Source organism: Conger conger, chromosome 13 (genome assembly GCF_963514075.1).
Source record: "Conger conger chromosome 13, fConCon1.1, whole genome shotgun sequence".
Lineage (NCBI taxonomy): Eukaryota > Metazoa > Chordata > Actinopteri > Anguilliformes > Congridae > Conger > Conger conger.
The window spans coordinates 47,502,365-47,515,562 of record NC_083772.1 but is presented as its reverse complement, the minus strand read 5'-3'; the positions used below and the strand labels follow the sequence as shown (position 1 = coordinate 47,515,562).

At 45.0% G+C, this 13,198-nt stretch overlaps 1 pseudogene; it reads left to right on the top strand.

Moving 5' to 3' along the window:
• Positions 1-13,198, top strand: part of LOC133107602 (uncharacterized) — a 980,437-nt pseudogene that overhangs the window by 426 nt on the left and 966,813 nt on the right.

The following is a 13,198-nucleotide window of genomic DNA, read 5'->3' as shown; positions in this document are numbered from 1 at the left end:
GGATTTATCGGTTAAATAATCATTTAATATTTACAAGTTAATGATCGTCTTAATCCTAAGCTTAAACCTATAACTCTAAACTATAAACTATTTACAGAGCCTCACCAGGCAGTCCATACAGCGGTCCAAGGTCGTCCGATGGTCGGTTCTTGTAAGTCCAAAAGAAGAACCGTAAACGCTGGGCTTGTGAGACTAAATAAAGTATTCTATAGTCTTGATAATTAATAGCTAAAAGTGGTAAACCTAAATAACCAAAAGGGAGAGCGAGAAGAGAATATGGCTCAAAGTAGATGAGTCTCAAGAAGATTATTCAAATGATGATTCGTATGGTGATTCAAATGGCGATTCTGATGAGATGACGACGTCCAGCTGTTATATAGTCGTGCATCTTTTAATCCCACGTCGCGCCGCGATCCCTCGTCTCCGGGCGACGTAAAGGCATCCTGGTCTCCGCAGCATCTGCATGGCCAGGTGGTTCCTCCGCGACGGTCGTCATGGGCATCCACCAAGGCAGGTCACCCGGCAACAGGATGCACTCCTACCTGTATAGGGAAAAACCAGCACGCGGCAATACCCAGCCAAAAACTCCAAACAGTACCCTTAAAATTACATCCCTAGATCTAACCTTATAATACACTGGGATGTAACACCCCCACCCTTAAGACAATAAATACATCCTTATTTATTGTCACATTCGTATGTACGGGACAATGCGTCGGCGACAACATTATCCCGCCCGCGGATGTGTCGAATGTCCAAATCATAACCTTGCAGGAATAAGCTCCACCGCATAAGACGTTGGTTATGATTACGCATACGGTGAAGAAAGAAAAGCGGATTATGATCCGTCTGTATAACAACGGGGCGTAATGAGGAACCAACATACACATCAAAGTGCTGTAAAGCCAGAACCAGGGCTAAAGCTTCTTTTTCAATTGTGGAATATAGCCGCTGATGTTGGTCAAATTTCCTCGAGAAGTAGCTCACTGGGTGGTCGACACCAAGAGTGTCTTCTTGCAGAAGAACGGCTCCGGCCCCACAGTCACTTGCATCCACTGTAAGTTTGAAAGGATGGGTAAAATCGGGAGCAGAGAGAACTGGCGTGCTGACTAGCAAAGCTTTCACGTTCTCAAACGATCGTTGGCACTGGTCAGTCCAAGCGTAAGCGGTCTTAGGACTGAGAAGGTCTGTCAACGGTGAGGCGACTGCAGAAAAGTTTCTGCAGAAGTTGCGGTAGTAACCTACCATCCCCAAGAACCTCCGCAACTCGCGGCGCGATTTGGGAGCTGGGAATTTAACCACAGCCTCCACCTTAGAGTCCACCGGACGTACCTGTCCGCGTCCCACAACTTTGCCCAAGTATGTGACAGTTGCTTGGCCAAACTCACATTTTGCCAAGTTGACTGTCAAATTGGCAGCAGACAGACGGTCAAAAAGATCTCCTATCTGTTTAACATGCTCGGTCCAAGAAGCGCTGTAAATGACCAGGTCATCTAAATATGCTTTGCAACCAGGCAGGTCAGACACAACAAGGTTAACTAACCTCTGAAACGTAGCAGGAGCATTCCTCATACCAAAAGGCATCACCGTATACTGCATGAAAGTATCTGGTGTCACAAAAGCAGAAATCTCCTTAGCGCGTTTCGACAGGGGAACTTGCCAATAACCCTTAAGCAAGTCAAACTTGCTTACATAAGCAGCGGAACCCACTCGGTCTACACAGTCATCCATTCGAGGTAAAGGGTAACAATCAGGTTTAGTGATTGTATTTACTTTCCTGTAGTCTGTGCAAAAACGAAAAGTGCCATCGGGTTTCCCAACGAGCAGGCAGGGGGAACTCCAATTGCTTGAGCTAGGCTCAGCTATTCCATTCTGTAGCATGTAGTTCACCTCCTTCTTAAGCTGTGCTCGCTAATGAAAACTTTGATGGACATACTTGTGTAACCCTCTCGGGAAAAGGTATTAAAAGTCTTGCTGAATGCCAGGGTCTAATTCATTATCTTGTTTTTTCCAAACATACTATTGAACCTCGGTCTGGCCATGCCTGTTCATTTTAAGTTTGTTACAGTACTTTGTTTAAACTGATGTCTGGGTTTTAAGGGACTAATGGCAGTCCAAACGGTCGATACAGAACCAGTGGCCGAGTTTGCAGCCCTGCTGAAAAACAAATGGCTCAAGCTAGGTTTTGAAACAACTGGTAGCTGCTTGACCTGTTCAGACCAGCCTCCATCTGAACATGGTTTGACCAGCTCTAGCTTTGTTTTGAAACGGCTCACCAGCTCAAACAAGCTACCAGCACTAGCTGGTTGAGCAGCTCATACCCAGCTAGGCTAGCTTGGCCATGTCAGTTGAAATAAAGTACCATTAGTAGCATTTGGGTGAGTAATCCTTTTTGGGGAGCTTTTTGGACACTTTGGGCATGCTTTATAACAACAAAATCTCATATGTATGTGAATAAAACACATGTGATGGTTAATTTCCCATTTAAAAATTTAAAAAGTTTTAAAAGAAATAAGCTTTTCTGTTCATTCATGTGTCTGAACAAAAAGATATGCAGATGTTTTGTATTTGGGGACTTGAGGACATCTGGGTGCAGTTTTGGGAAGACTCATGTGGAATTTGAATGCTTGTCACTATCTTTACCAAATTGAAGTTTGTTGACAAATAAAGCAGTTCTGGGTTGGTTCTCGACTTGGGAAATTGAGATTCAGTGATAAACTATAGAGACATAATTCATTGTGTAATTATTGAGATTCAGTGATAAACTATAGAGACATATTACATTGTGTAATTATTAAGATTCAGTGATAAACTATAGAGACATAATACATTGTGTAATTATTGAGATTCAGTGATAAACTATAGAGACATAATACATTGTGTAATTATGTAGTACATGCTCGGACATAAATTTGTTCTCTCAAATTTGCTACAATCCTCTTATTCATAAATAGTTTTTAGCCCTACATTTTTATATTGCCCTCTAGAAGGGCAAACTGGAAAGGATTGATGGTTTTGTTGAAGTAGAAGTTATTCTTAATTTAACCAACTGCGTTTTGTGTTGTGTTATATTGTGTAAGTATGGGGGCTTGTGTATTGTTTTTGTATTTAAATTTGAGGAAACGTGCTGCCTTCTGATGATGAATCATAAGCACTGCATTCGCTCGTTACCTCTCTTCCCACCCCAGGATTGAGAAGTACACCCCTGACCTGCGCAGGGAGCAGGTGGAGTCCTCTTTCCGCACTGCACTGAAGATGTGGAGCGATGCCGCGCCGCTGAAGTTCGTGAAGGTGGACCGTGGCAAGGCCGACATCAAGATCTCCTTCAACTCTGGAGGTAGGGCTAGAGGGGCTTAACTGGTAGCTTAACCGGCCTCCTCAAAGCATACAAGATGCCTTTACCGCCAGACGCTAAAGCCAGAGCAGAGCCCATAAACTCTGTATCAAACACGACTGAATCATCCCTGCTGAAAAAAACAGCTCAAGCTAGGTTTTGAAACAAACAGGTGCCAACACCATGCTGGTTGTCCAGCTCATACCCAGCTAGACCAACGTATGACCAGTTTAACTAGCTCAATTGTCAACCTGCTCAAACTGTTCTTAGCTTGGTTTTACAGCAGAGATAGCCTCGTAACACCCTCCCACCATCCCACCAGACCACGGAGACTTCTTCCCTTTCGACGGGCCCAAAGGGGTCTTGGCCCACGCCTTCGAACCCGGGGAGGACATGGGCGGGGACATCCACTTCGACGAGGACGAAATCTGGACCATGGGCAACCGTAGATATGGTAGGGCCACGCCTGCAAGGTGCTGGACATAGTAGGACCACACACTCTGGTGCTAAGTCATGCTCCCATTCATTTGCTGTTGCTGTACATAAATAAAATGTTACCTTTAATAATTTAATTGTCTTTATGTTTACTTTTAGATTGCTGTTTATGTACAGTGGAAAGTAGTACTGTATATCATTTTAATATTAACATTTATGTTATGTTAATGTTCATATTTATGTTTAAAGCAAGATTTCCAAATGATATGTGCTATGTTAAAATATTTTTTAAATTATAAACTTTAAGGTATAGAAGCTAGAATGTCACGGCTGATACCTCCTCTCCCCTCGCCTGTGTTTGGGGTATAACATTCATTGCCTGTGTTTAGTGTATAACATCTTCACTGCCTGTGTTTAGAGTATAGCATCCTCACTGTCTGTGTTTAGAGTATAGCATCTTCACTGCCTGTGTTTAGTGTATAGCATCTTCACTGTCTGTGTTTAGAGTATAACATCTTATCTGCCCGTGTTTAGGGTATAACATCTTCACTGTCTGTGTTTAGTGTATACCATCTTCACTGTCTGTGTTTAGGGTATAACCTCTTCTCTGCCTGTGTTTAGGGTATAACCTCTTCTCTGCCTGTGTTTAGGGTATAACCTCTTCTCTGCCTGTGTTTAGGGTATAACCTCTTCACTGCCTGTGTTTAGGGTATAACCTCTTCTCTGCCTGTGTTTAGGGTATAACCTCTTCACTGCCTGTGTTTAGGGTATAACCTCTTCACTGCCTGTGTTTAGGGTATAACCTCTTCACTGCCTGTGTTTAGGGTATAACCTCTTCTCTGCCTGAGTTTAGGGTATAACCTCTTCACTGTGGCCGCTCATGAGCTGGGACACGCGCTGGGTCTGGGCCACTCCAGGGACCCGTCTGCCCTCATGTACCCCAGCTACAGATATAGCGACACGGCCCACAATGCACTGCCCTTTGACGATGTGCTCGGCATCCAGGCCCTCTATGGTATGTGATTTATATAATCACACCACAGATGTGAGATTTGTGGTTTCACTGTGCTCTTGTATCACACCACAGATGTGAGATTTGTAGTTTCACTGTGCTCTTGTACACACTTTAAGTACCTTAGAGTCGACCTCTCACCTTTAAAATGTATCTGGATCCATGTTCTATGTATCGCCAATTCCACAGTAATGTTAACCTGAGCATGAAAAAATAAACTTACTTACTTCCCAATTAAACTTATCAATTGTGACCATTTTGAAATCTGATAAAAAATTAGGCTAACAACAGGAAAATGCTTAAAAATTGATTTATTAGTACCATTAAAATCAATGCTATTTGGTGGCCATCTTGAAAACATTCAAAACCATTTCAGATGGTTTTCCCAATGTCAAAACTGAATTTCAGAAACATTTCAGATTTCAAAACAAATATGTTGTGATAAAATTTGGGGAAGGAAATGATCAAACAATGTGCATTTCATTGTCATATCCATAACACAATGGTGTCACATCCATAACACTGGTCATTCTTCTCCTTATAAAAGTCATTTGTCAAATTCTTTCTGGTTTAACAATATTTTGTCAAAAGTTTTTTGGCCCTTCCCAACAGCCAAGTGGGTGATATGATAATATGCATTAATATTTTTTATCATGCAAAAAGAATACTTTTTTGCATGATCCATACGGCTGGAATTGCCCATTTAGACTCCTGTGTTCACTGAGCTATTCATCGAGATCCTTCCATTGGACAGGAGTTCAGGTCACTCTGGCCCAGGAAATGAGTACTGAATGTAAACGTCTTTATTTCTCCTTCCCAAGGGCCCCCTAGCTCCAGGAAACAGCAGACCCTGGTCTCCCCTGACAAGTGTGACCCAGACTTATCCTTTGATGCAGTAGCACTGATTGGACAAGAGAGGGTTTTCTTTAAAGACAGGTACACACAGGAACCACTCTTATAAAGCCTACCTATTACTGAGCTCTCTTGGTTTGTCAAACTTCAAATTATGCTTCAATCTTTCTAAGGTTATGCTTTTTCAGATGCCTAAATAAATGTACATCTACTTTCTTTAATTGATTTTGATTTTAAATGTGTAGCGTTTTCAATTTAGCTAAACAGAGTTTAAAAGCCCTCATTCATCAACTTCCTCTTCCTGGTTTTAGTATTTAAAACGTTCACAAAGAGCTGTGACGTATGTTTTTAAACGTTTTTTAAGTCCCTAACCCTGCCCCCAGAGCCCAATTCCCCCTCTACCTCCTGGTGGTCAGCTCTCAGTGTTAACATTTAACATAATGTCATCCGATAATTATGCAAAAACATAGTCATGTCACATGGGAATGTTTTACAAACGGCTTCGAAAAATTGCAGTTAGACCCTAAAATATGCATTTTTTTGGTACAAAAATCAAAAGCTCTGGGATGATATGAATAGCTCAGAGACAGAAAATATATGCGTGAGATGCAGAGAGGCTGTACTTGTGTGCATGTACCCAGCATGCTTTGGGGCTGTACACCTGCGCAGGTACGTGTGGCTGCGGACCACCTGGGCGGGGCAGAGGAACAGACTGAGACAGGGCCCGAGCAGCTCCTACCTGCCCGGCATAATCTCACCTGTGGACGCGGCCTACAGCCTGCCTGCCAAGGGCGTGGCCTACGTCTTCACAGGTAAGGTAAAGTATGGCTTTCAGGGCAGCACTTAGCTCTCACCGCACACCCAAGGCTGGAATTAGGCGAGATCTCTGAGCGACCCCAGGGCTCAGGTAATCATAACCCTCGTGCCCGACAGCGTCTGTGTTAGACCTCAGAAAGGGGAAAAACACGCACCACGCATGCGCCCCGGATGGGAGTCGCAATCCGCTGGTACCGTTCATGGCCAGTTTTCCATATCTGACATGCTCATCACTTTCTTGCAGGTTTCGGGGTATGTTTACCGTTCTCAGCGTCTTGCTGTTCTCCCTGTTCATTTTCAGGCCCTAAATACTGGGTGGTGCAGCAGCTGAACACAAGGAGCCATTACGGCTCAATATACGACTTTGGGTTCCCAACAAGAGTGAAGAATATCGATGCTGCTGTACACATGGAAGAATACAGAAAGACTTACTTCTTTGTGGGGGATGTCTATTACAGGTCCAGTACAAGTTTGTTTTAACATATAAAAGCTGATGGGTACATATTCAAACTTGCATATAGTGTATATATACTAACAGGCTGCATGTTATTGTAAGTTATAATTCATAATGTAATTTTACTCATTATATGATGTATTGATTTGGTCTTTCAACAAGTGTACATGCAAACAAGTGTACTTGCATCTTCTGACTAAAAACTGTTCACTGAATACTTGACAATACTTGATTTGTTTGACATGCTTCAACAATAATGCTAAAACAACCCAACAACCCAAGGCTTTGCACATTTACACAGCAGAACAGTGGAGATTCTGAGCTAGGCTATTCAGCAAACACAAGAAGGCATATTCTTGCATTCTCTCTTGTAACTTTTATGTAAAACCCACTGATATCCATACTATTTACAGAATTTCCTGTGCTATCTATACACAGCTGACCAGTGGATTACTTAAATCACTGAAGGATCAAGCAAGCTAAAGTTTGTTTTCATAATCTGTTTTGTGTCCAGGTATGATGAAGACAGGGGTGCCATGGATTCAGGATTCCCGAGGAGCATTGCAGCAAACTGGCCAGGAATTGGAGGAAAAATTGATGCAGCTTTTGAGTTGTCAGGTGAACAAAACCAGCATAATCAGGGTGCTGTGTGTCCGGCTATATAAGGCTAACATTACCAAGTGGGTGTATACAGTATGTAGGCCTGCCATTTGTGTAATATATACACTGTCTTCAGTGTGCATTAGTGTTCTGCAGTGGGTTGGTTGCATTTTCTGTATTCAGCGTCAGTGTTATTTAAGCAGTTGTGTAGCGCACCAGCGGCAGCTGTGTGCGGCAGCCTCGGCTACTTGCCTCGGCGTACGAAGTCGCAGGTGTACAAAGTCGAGGGTGTCTATCTACGGGTGTCCATCGAGGCTGTCTGAGAGCCTGATGTTTGATTTTGTTTTTGCTGCCTGCCCTCATTCCACTGTGTAGTATTCCCCTTGTTCCCTCCATGTGTTTCCTTCCCATCCCTGTCCTCTCTCCTCTCCCCAGGTCCCAGTCAGGTAGGAGGTTTGCCTCCCGCCAACATGGGCAGAATATCTCTAACCTCATCTTCCCTCCCAGATCCCCTGGTATTGATCTCTGTGTGGCTGGTGGCCTCTGGAACTGCCAGTCCGCCGTCCAGAAAGCAGACTTCATATCTGCCTATGCCTCCCACCTCAACCTTGACTTTCTTGCTTTAACTGAAACGTGGCTCTCACCAGAGAACACGGCCACCCCGGCTGCCCTTTCCTCTGCCTTCTCTTTTTCCCACACACCCAGATCCTCTGGCAGAGGAGGTGGCACAGGTCTCCTAATCTCATCCTCATGGAGATCTAGTGTCTTCTCCTCATCCCTCTCCTTCTCCTCTTTTGAATTTCATGCGGTTTCTGTTACTCTGCCGTGCAAACTGTTTATCATTGTTGTTTATCGCCCCCCGGGTCCTCTGGGGAACTTTTTGGATGAGATGGACATCCTCCTCAGCTCCTCACCTGTCAATGACACCCCCCTGATCCTCCTGGGTGACTTCAACCTCAACTCAGAGTCCACCCAGTCTACCTTTCTCTCCCTCCTCTCTTCTTTTGACCTTACCCTCACTCTTTCCCCTCCCACCCACAAAGCAGGCAACCTTCTTGACCTCATCTTCACAAGGAGCTGCACAACAACCAACCTCTCTGTAACACCACTCCATATATCTGACCACTCCTTCATCTCTTTCTCTCTTCCACTCTCCTCTAACACCCATCCATCTCTCCCACCATCCACTGTCACCTGTCGACGGAACCTACGCCACCTGTCTTCCTCCACCCTCTCATCTACAATCCTCTCCTCCCTACCATCTGCGGAGTCTTTCTCTCGACTGTCTACCGATGATGCGGCTACAACTCTCATGTCCTCCCTCTCATCTTCCTTTGACTCTCTGTGTCCCCTCACCACCAAACTAGCTCGGGCCTCCCCCCCCAGTCCCTGGCTTTCTGATGCTCTACGAGCTGTCCGAACCGAACTGCGGGCGGCGGAGAGAAAATGGAAAAGGTCCTGTCTCCCCAGTGATATGGCTTCCTTCCATGCCCTCTTATCATCTTTCCATTCCTCTGTCTCTCTAGCTAAATCTTCCTTCTTTCACTCGAAAATTAACGCAGCCGCCTCTAATCCCCGCAAACTGTTTTCAACTTTCTCCTCTCTTCTGGCCCCCCCTCCCCCCCCACCCCCCTCATCACTCACACCTGATGACTTTGTCTCCTTCTTTGAAAAGAAGGTCGATGCTATTCGCAATTCCTTCTCCCAACCCTCCACCCCTGCTGACCCTCCTACCCTCCCCAACTCCCTAACCTCCTTTTCTCCCCTCTTTGACGCCGACACGCTGAAACTCCTTACTTCCCACCGCCCAACCACCTGTCCTCTTGACCCCATCCCCTCTCCCCTCCTACAATCTATATCTGAGGACATTCTCCCTTTTCTCTCCTCTCTAATCAACACCTCCCTCTCTTCCGGCACCATGCCCTCTTCCCTGAAGAGGGCCAGAGTCACTCCCCTCCTCAAAAAACCTACTCTCGATCCCTCTGCCCTGAACAACTACCGGCCTGTCTCTCTTCTTCCCTTTCTCGCTAAAACCCTGGAACGGGCGGTCTGCTCCCAACTGTCCACCTATCTTCTCCACAACAATCTCCATGACCCCAACCAGTCTGGCTTCAAGAGTGGCCACTCCACTGAAACCGCCCTGCTCGCGGTCACTGAGGCACTCCACTCTGCTAAAGCAAAATCCCTCTCCTCTGTCCTCATCTTCCTCGACCTGTCGGCCGCCTTCGATACAGTCAACCATGAGATTCTGCTCTCATCGCTGGCTGGGATGGGTGTCACAGGTTCTGCACTCGCTTGGTTTTCCTCCTACCTCTCTGGTCGCTCCTACCAGGTGACTTGGAGGGGCGCACTCTCCGACCCTCAACCCCTACGAACTGGAGTCCCGCAGGGCTCGGTTCTTGGGCCTCTCCTCTTCTCGCTATACACCATGTCTCTTGGTTCTGTTATCTCTTCCCACGGCTTCTCTTATCACTCCTACGCTGATGACACCCAACTCTTCATTTCCTTCCCCCCTGACACCCAAATCACCACACAGATCTCTGCCTGCTTGGCTGATATCTCTGCATGGATGACTTCCCATCACCTGAAGCTCAACCTTGCCAAAACTGAGCTTCTCTACATCCCTGCTAAGTCCTCTCCGTCAATCGACCTCTCACTGACTGTGGAGGACTTTGTAGTTTCCTCCTCCCGTACGGCAAAGAATCTTGGGGTGACTCTTGATAACTGCCTCTCCCTGGCTCCACAAGTATCCTCCACTGCCAGAACCTGCAGGTTCTTTCTGTTTAATATACGCCGCATCCGTCATCTCCTGATGGAGAAAGCCACCCAGCTCCTAGTCCAGGCGCTCGTCATTTCCCGCCTGGATTACTGCAACTCCCTCCTAGCCGGTCTCCCAGCGTGCGCCATCAAGCCCCTCCAGCTGGTCCAGAATGCTGCAGCCCGCTTGATCACCAGTCAGCCCAGGTCGGCTCATGTCACCCCGCTTCTCATTGGCCTCCACTGGCTTCCTATTGCCGCACGCATCCGATTCAAGGCCCTAGTGTTGGCATTTCAGGCTGCTAAGGGGACTGCCCCATATTACATACAATCCCTGATCACTCCCTACTCCCCAGCTAGACCACTCCGGTCTGCCAGCTCTGGTCGCCTTACGATTCCCTCTCTACGGGCACCTGGCGGTCGAGCTGCACGTTCACGCCTGTTTTCCGTTCTGGTTCCTCAGTGGTGGAATGACTTGCCTACCACTGTCAGGACAGCAGAATCCCTCCCCCTATTTCGACGCAGACTCAAAACACACCTGTTCAAACTCTACCTTAGTCCCCCCTCCTGATTTACCCCGCCCCCCCCTTCTGATACCCCTATCCCTGTCTAACCCCCCCCCCAAAAAAAAAAAAAAATAGCACTTATGATGACGACTATATGTTTAGAACAGCAGTCCAGGTGTATTTTTCTAGTTCTGGATGTGATGCTTTGACTTGTGGTAGAACCTATGCACTTGTAAGTCGCTTTGGATTAAAAGCGTCTGCCAAATGACTAAAATGTAAATGTAAATACACTCAGTGAGCACTTTATTAGGTAGACCTGCACACTAGCTTGTTAATGCAAATATTTAATCAGCCAATCATGTGGCAGCAACTTAATGCATAAAAGCACTCAGACGTGGTCAAGAGATTCAACTGTTTTTCAGACAAAATTCCAGAATGGGGAAGAAATGTGATCTAAGTGATCTTTGACCGTGGAATGATTGTTGGTGCCAGACAGTGTGGATTGAGTATGTCAAAAACTGTTGAGTATCTCAGAAACTGCTGATCTCCTGGGATTTTCAAGCACAACAGTCTCTAGATATTGCAGAGAATGGTGCCATAAACAAAAAACATCCAGTGAGCAGCAGTTCTGCAGACAGAAGCGCATTGTTAATGAGAGACGTCAGAGGAGAAGGGCCAGACTGGTTGAAGCTGACAGTAATGTAAATAACCACGCATTACAACAGTGGTATGCAGAAGAGCATCTCTGAACACACAATGCGTCAAACCTTTAAGTGCATAGGCTAGAGCAGCAGAAGACTTAATCAGTCAAAAAAATAAGCTCACTGAGTGTATAATCCATGTCAGTGATCCAGAAAATTATATTAAAACCACCTCAGAGGTCACATCCTGTTACTACTGTAATAAGTAGTACAAATGACAACAAATGATGTACAGTATGCCTGCTGTATTTGTATGTTTATTGTATTTGCATGGCGGACATTTTGCAGCATGATCAGCATTGTGAAATTGCACGTTTCCTCTTCAAAAGGTCACATACACTTATTCAGCGGCAGTAAGGCCTATAAATACGAGGTGAAGAAGAGACGGGTGGTGTACACCCTGAAGGCCAACGCCTGGCTGGGCTGCTGAGACCCACTGGCACTGCGGACAGACAGACAGACAGACAGACGGACGGAGAGACGGACAGACGTGGAGACAGACAGACAGACAGACGGACGGAGAGACGGACAGGGAGACAGACGTGGAGACAGACAGACAGACGGACAGGGAGATGGGGAGACGGAGCACAGTGGACATGCACAGTCACGTGATATGAGGAGCAGTGGCCAATCAGCAGTGCGCAGAGAAAACAAAATAAACATGGGATATATCTGTGAATGTAAATGTCCAACTACAACAATAGGCCCTATAGTGTACTGTATACAACACACTGAGAATAAAGGCCTACTGTGTCTTTAACATTAATGTCTCCCATGTGACCTCATTGTTTACTGTGAAACAGTCAAATTATTTCATTTTCCAATTCATGTTAACAATAGAATATGTTGAAAACTGATACAAATGTTTTCTATAACATAAGATTTACTTGTCAATTGTAAATAAAACATTGTTTTTTGCTTGTAATTCCTCTTCCTTGGTAAAACATGGGTATGTCAATTTCCTAGTATTTTTGTAGTTACATAACTGTTTTGAAATATTATTCTTTTATCAAAACAATAAAATGTGAATTTGTACATATATAGTCTTTTTTAACGCAAGTACAGGCATCAAAGCAGTTATTATTCAGTGTTATAATGGAAAATTTGCTTTCAATGTTTTGATGAGTGCTAATATTAATTATAAACACTTATATACCCAGGAACACTGAATATCAGCCAGGAATTGATCAGTGTTAAGTCTTAATTCACAAAGGATTCATTGTTAATCACGGTGATCGCTGAACTTGCCTTTTTGTGAGAAAAAAAACAAACAAAAAAAACAGGCATTTAACAGTTTGAGTTGAATTGAATCCAGTCCATCAAAGTTTTGCAACTGTACCAAACAGAGGTCAAACACAGGAATTTTTAGTTTTGTTGTAATGTTAGTCAGGCATTGCTCCTGATATTGCTCCTGATATTGCTCCTGATCAGGGACTTCAGCCACAGTGCTTTGGGGCTGTCACATGTCTGCAGTATTTGCAGAGGCAGAGGTTAGACATTGATTGTTCTTCATCAGCTCTTTTTCTCCCAGTGTAATTACGTACTTTGTTCATGTTGATTCAATATTTGAAGAGAAATGGAGGATTCCACCCCGGCTTTGTTGGTTGGTGTGAGTTTGTGAACGTACTGTTCCAGTATATAGCTTGATAGATTAAAGCATCTGCACTCTTGCTCTCGGTGTCATTCTCTCCCTTGTTCACACACACACGTACACACACGTAGACAAGCCCA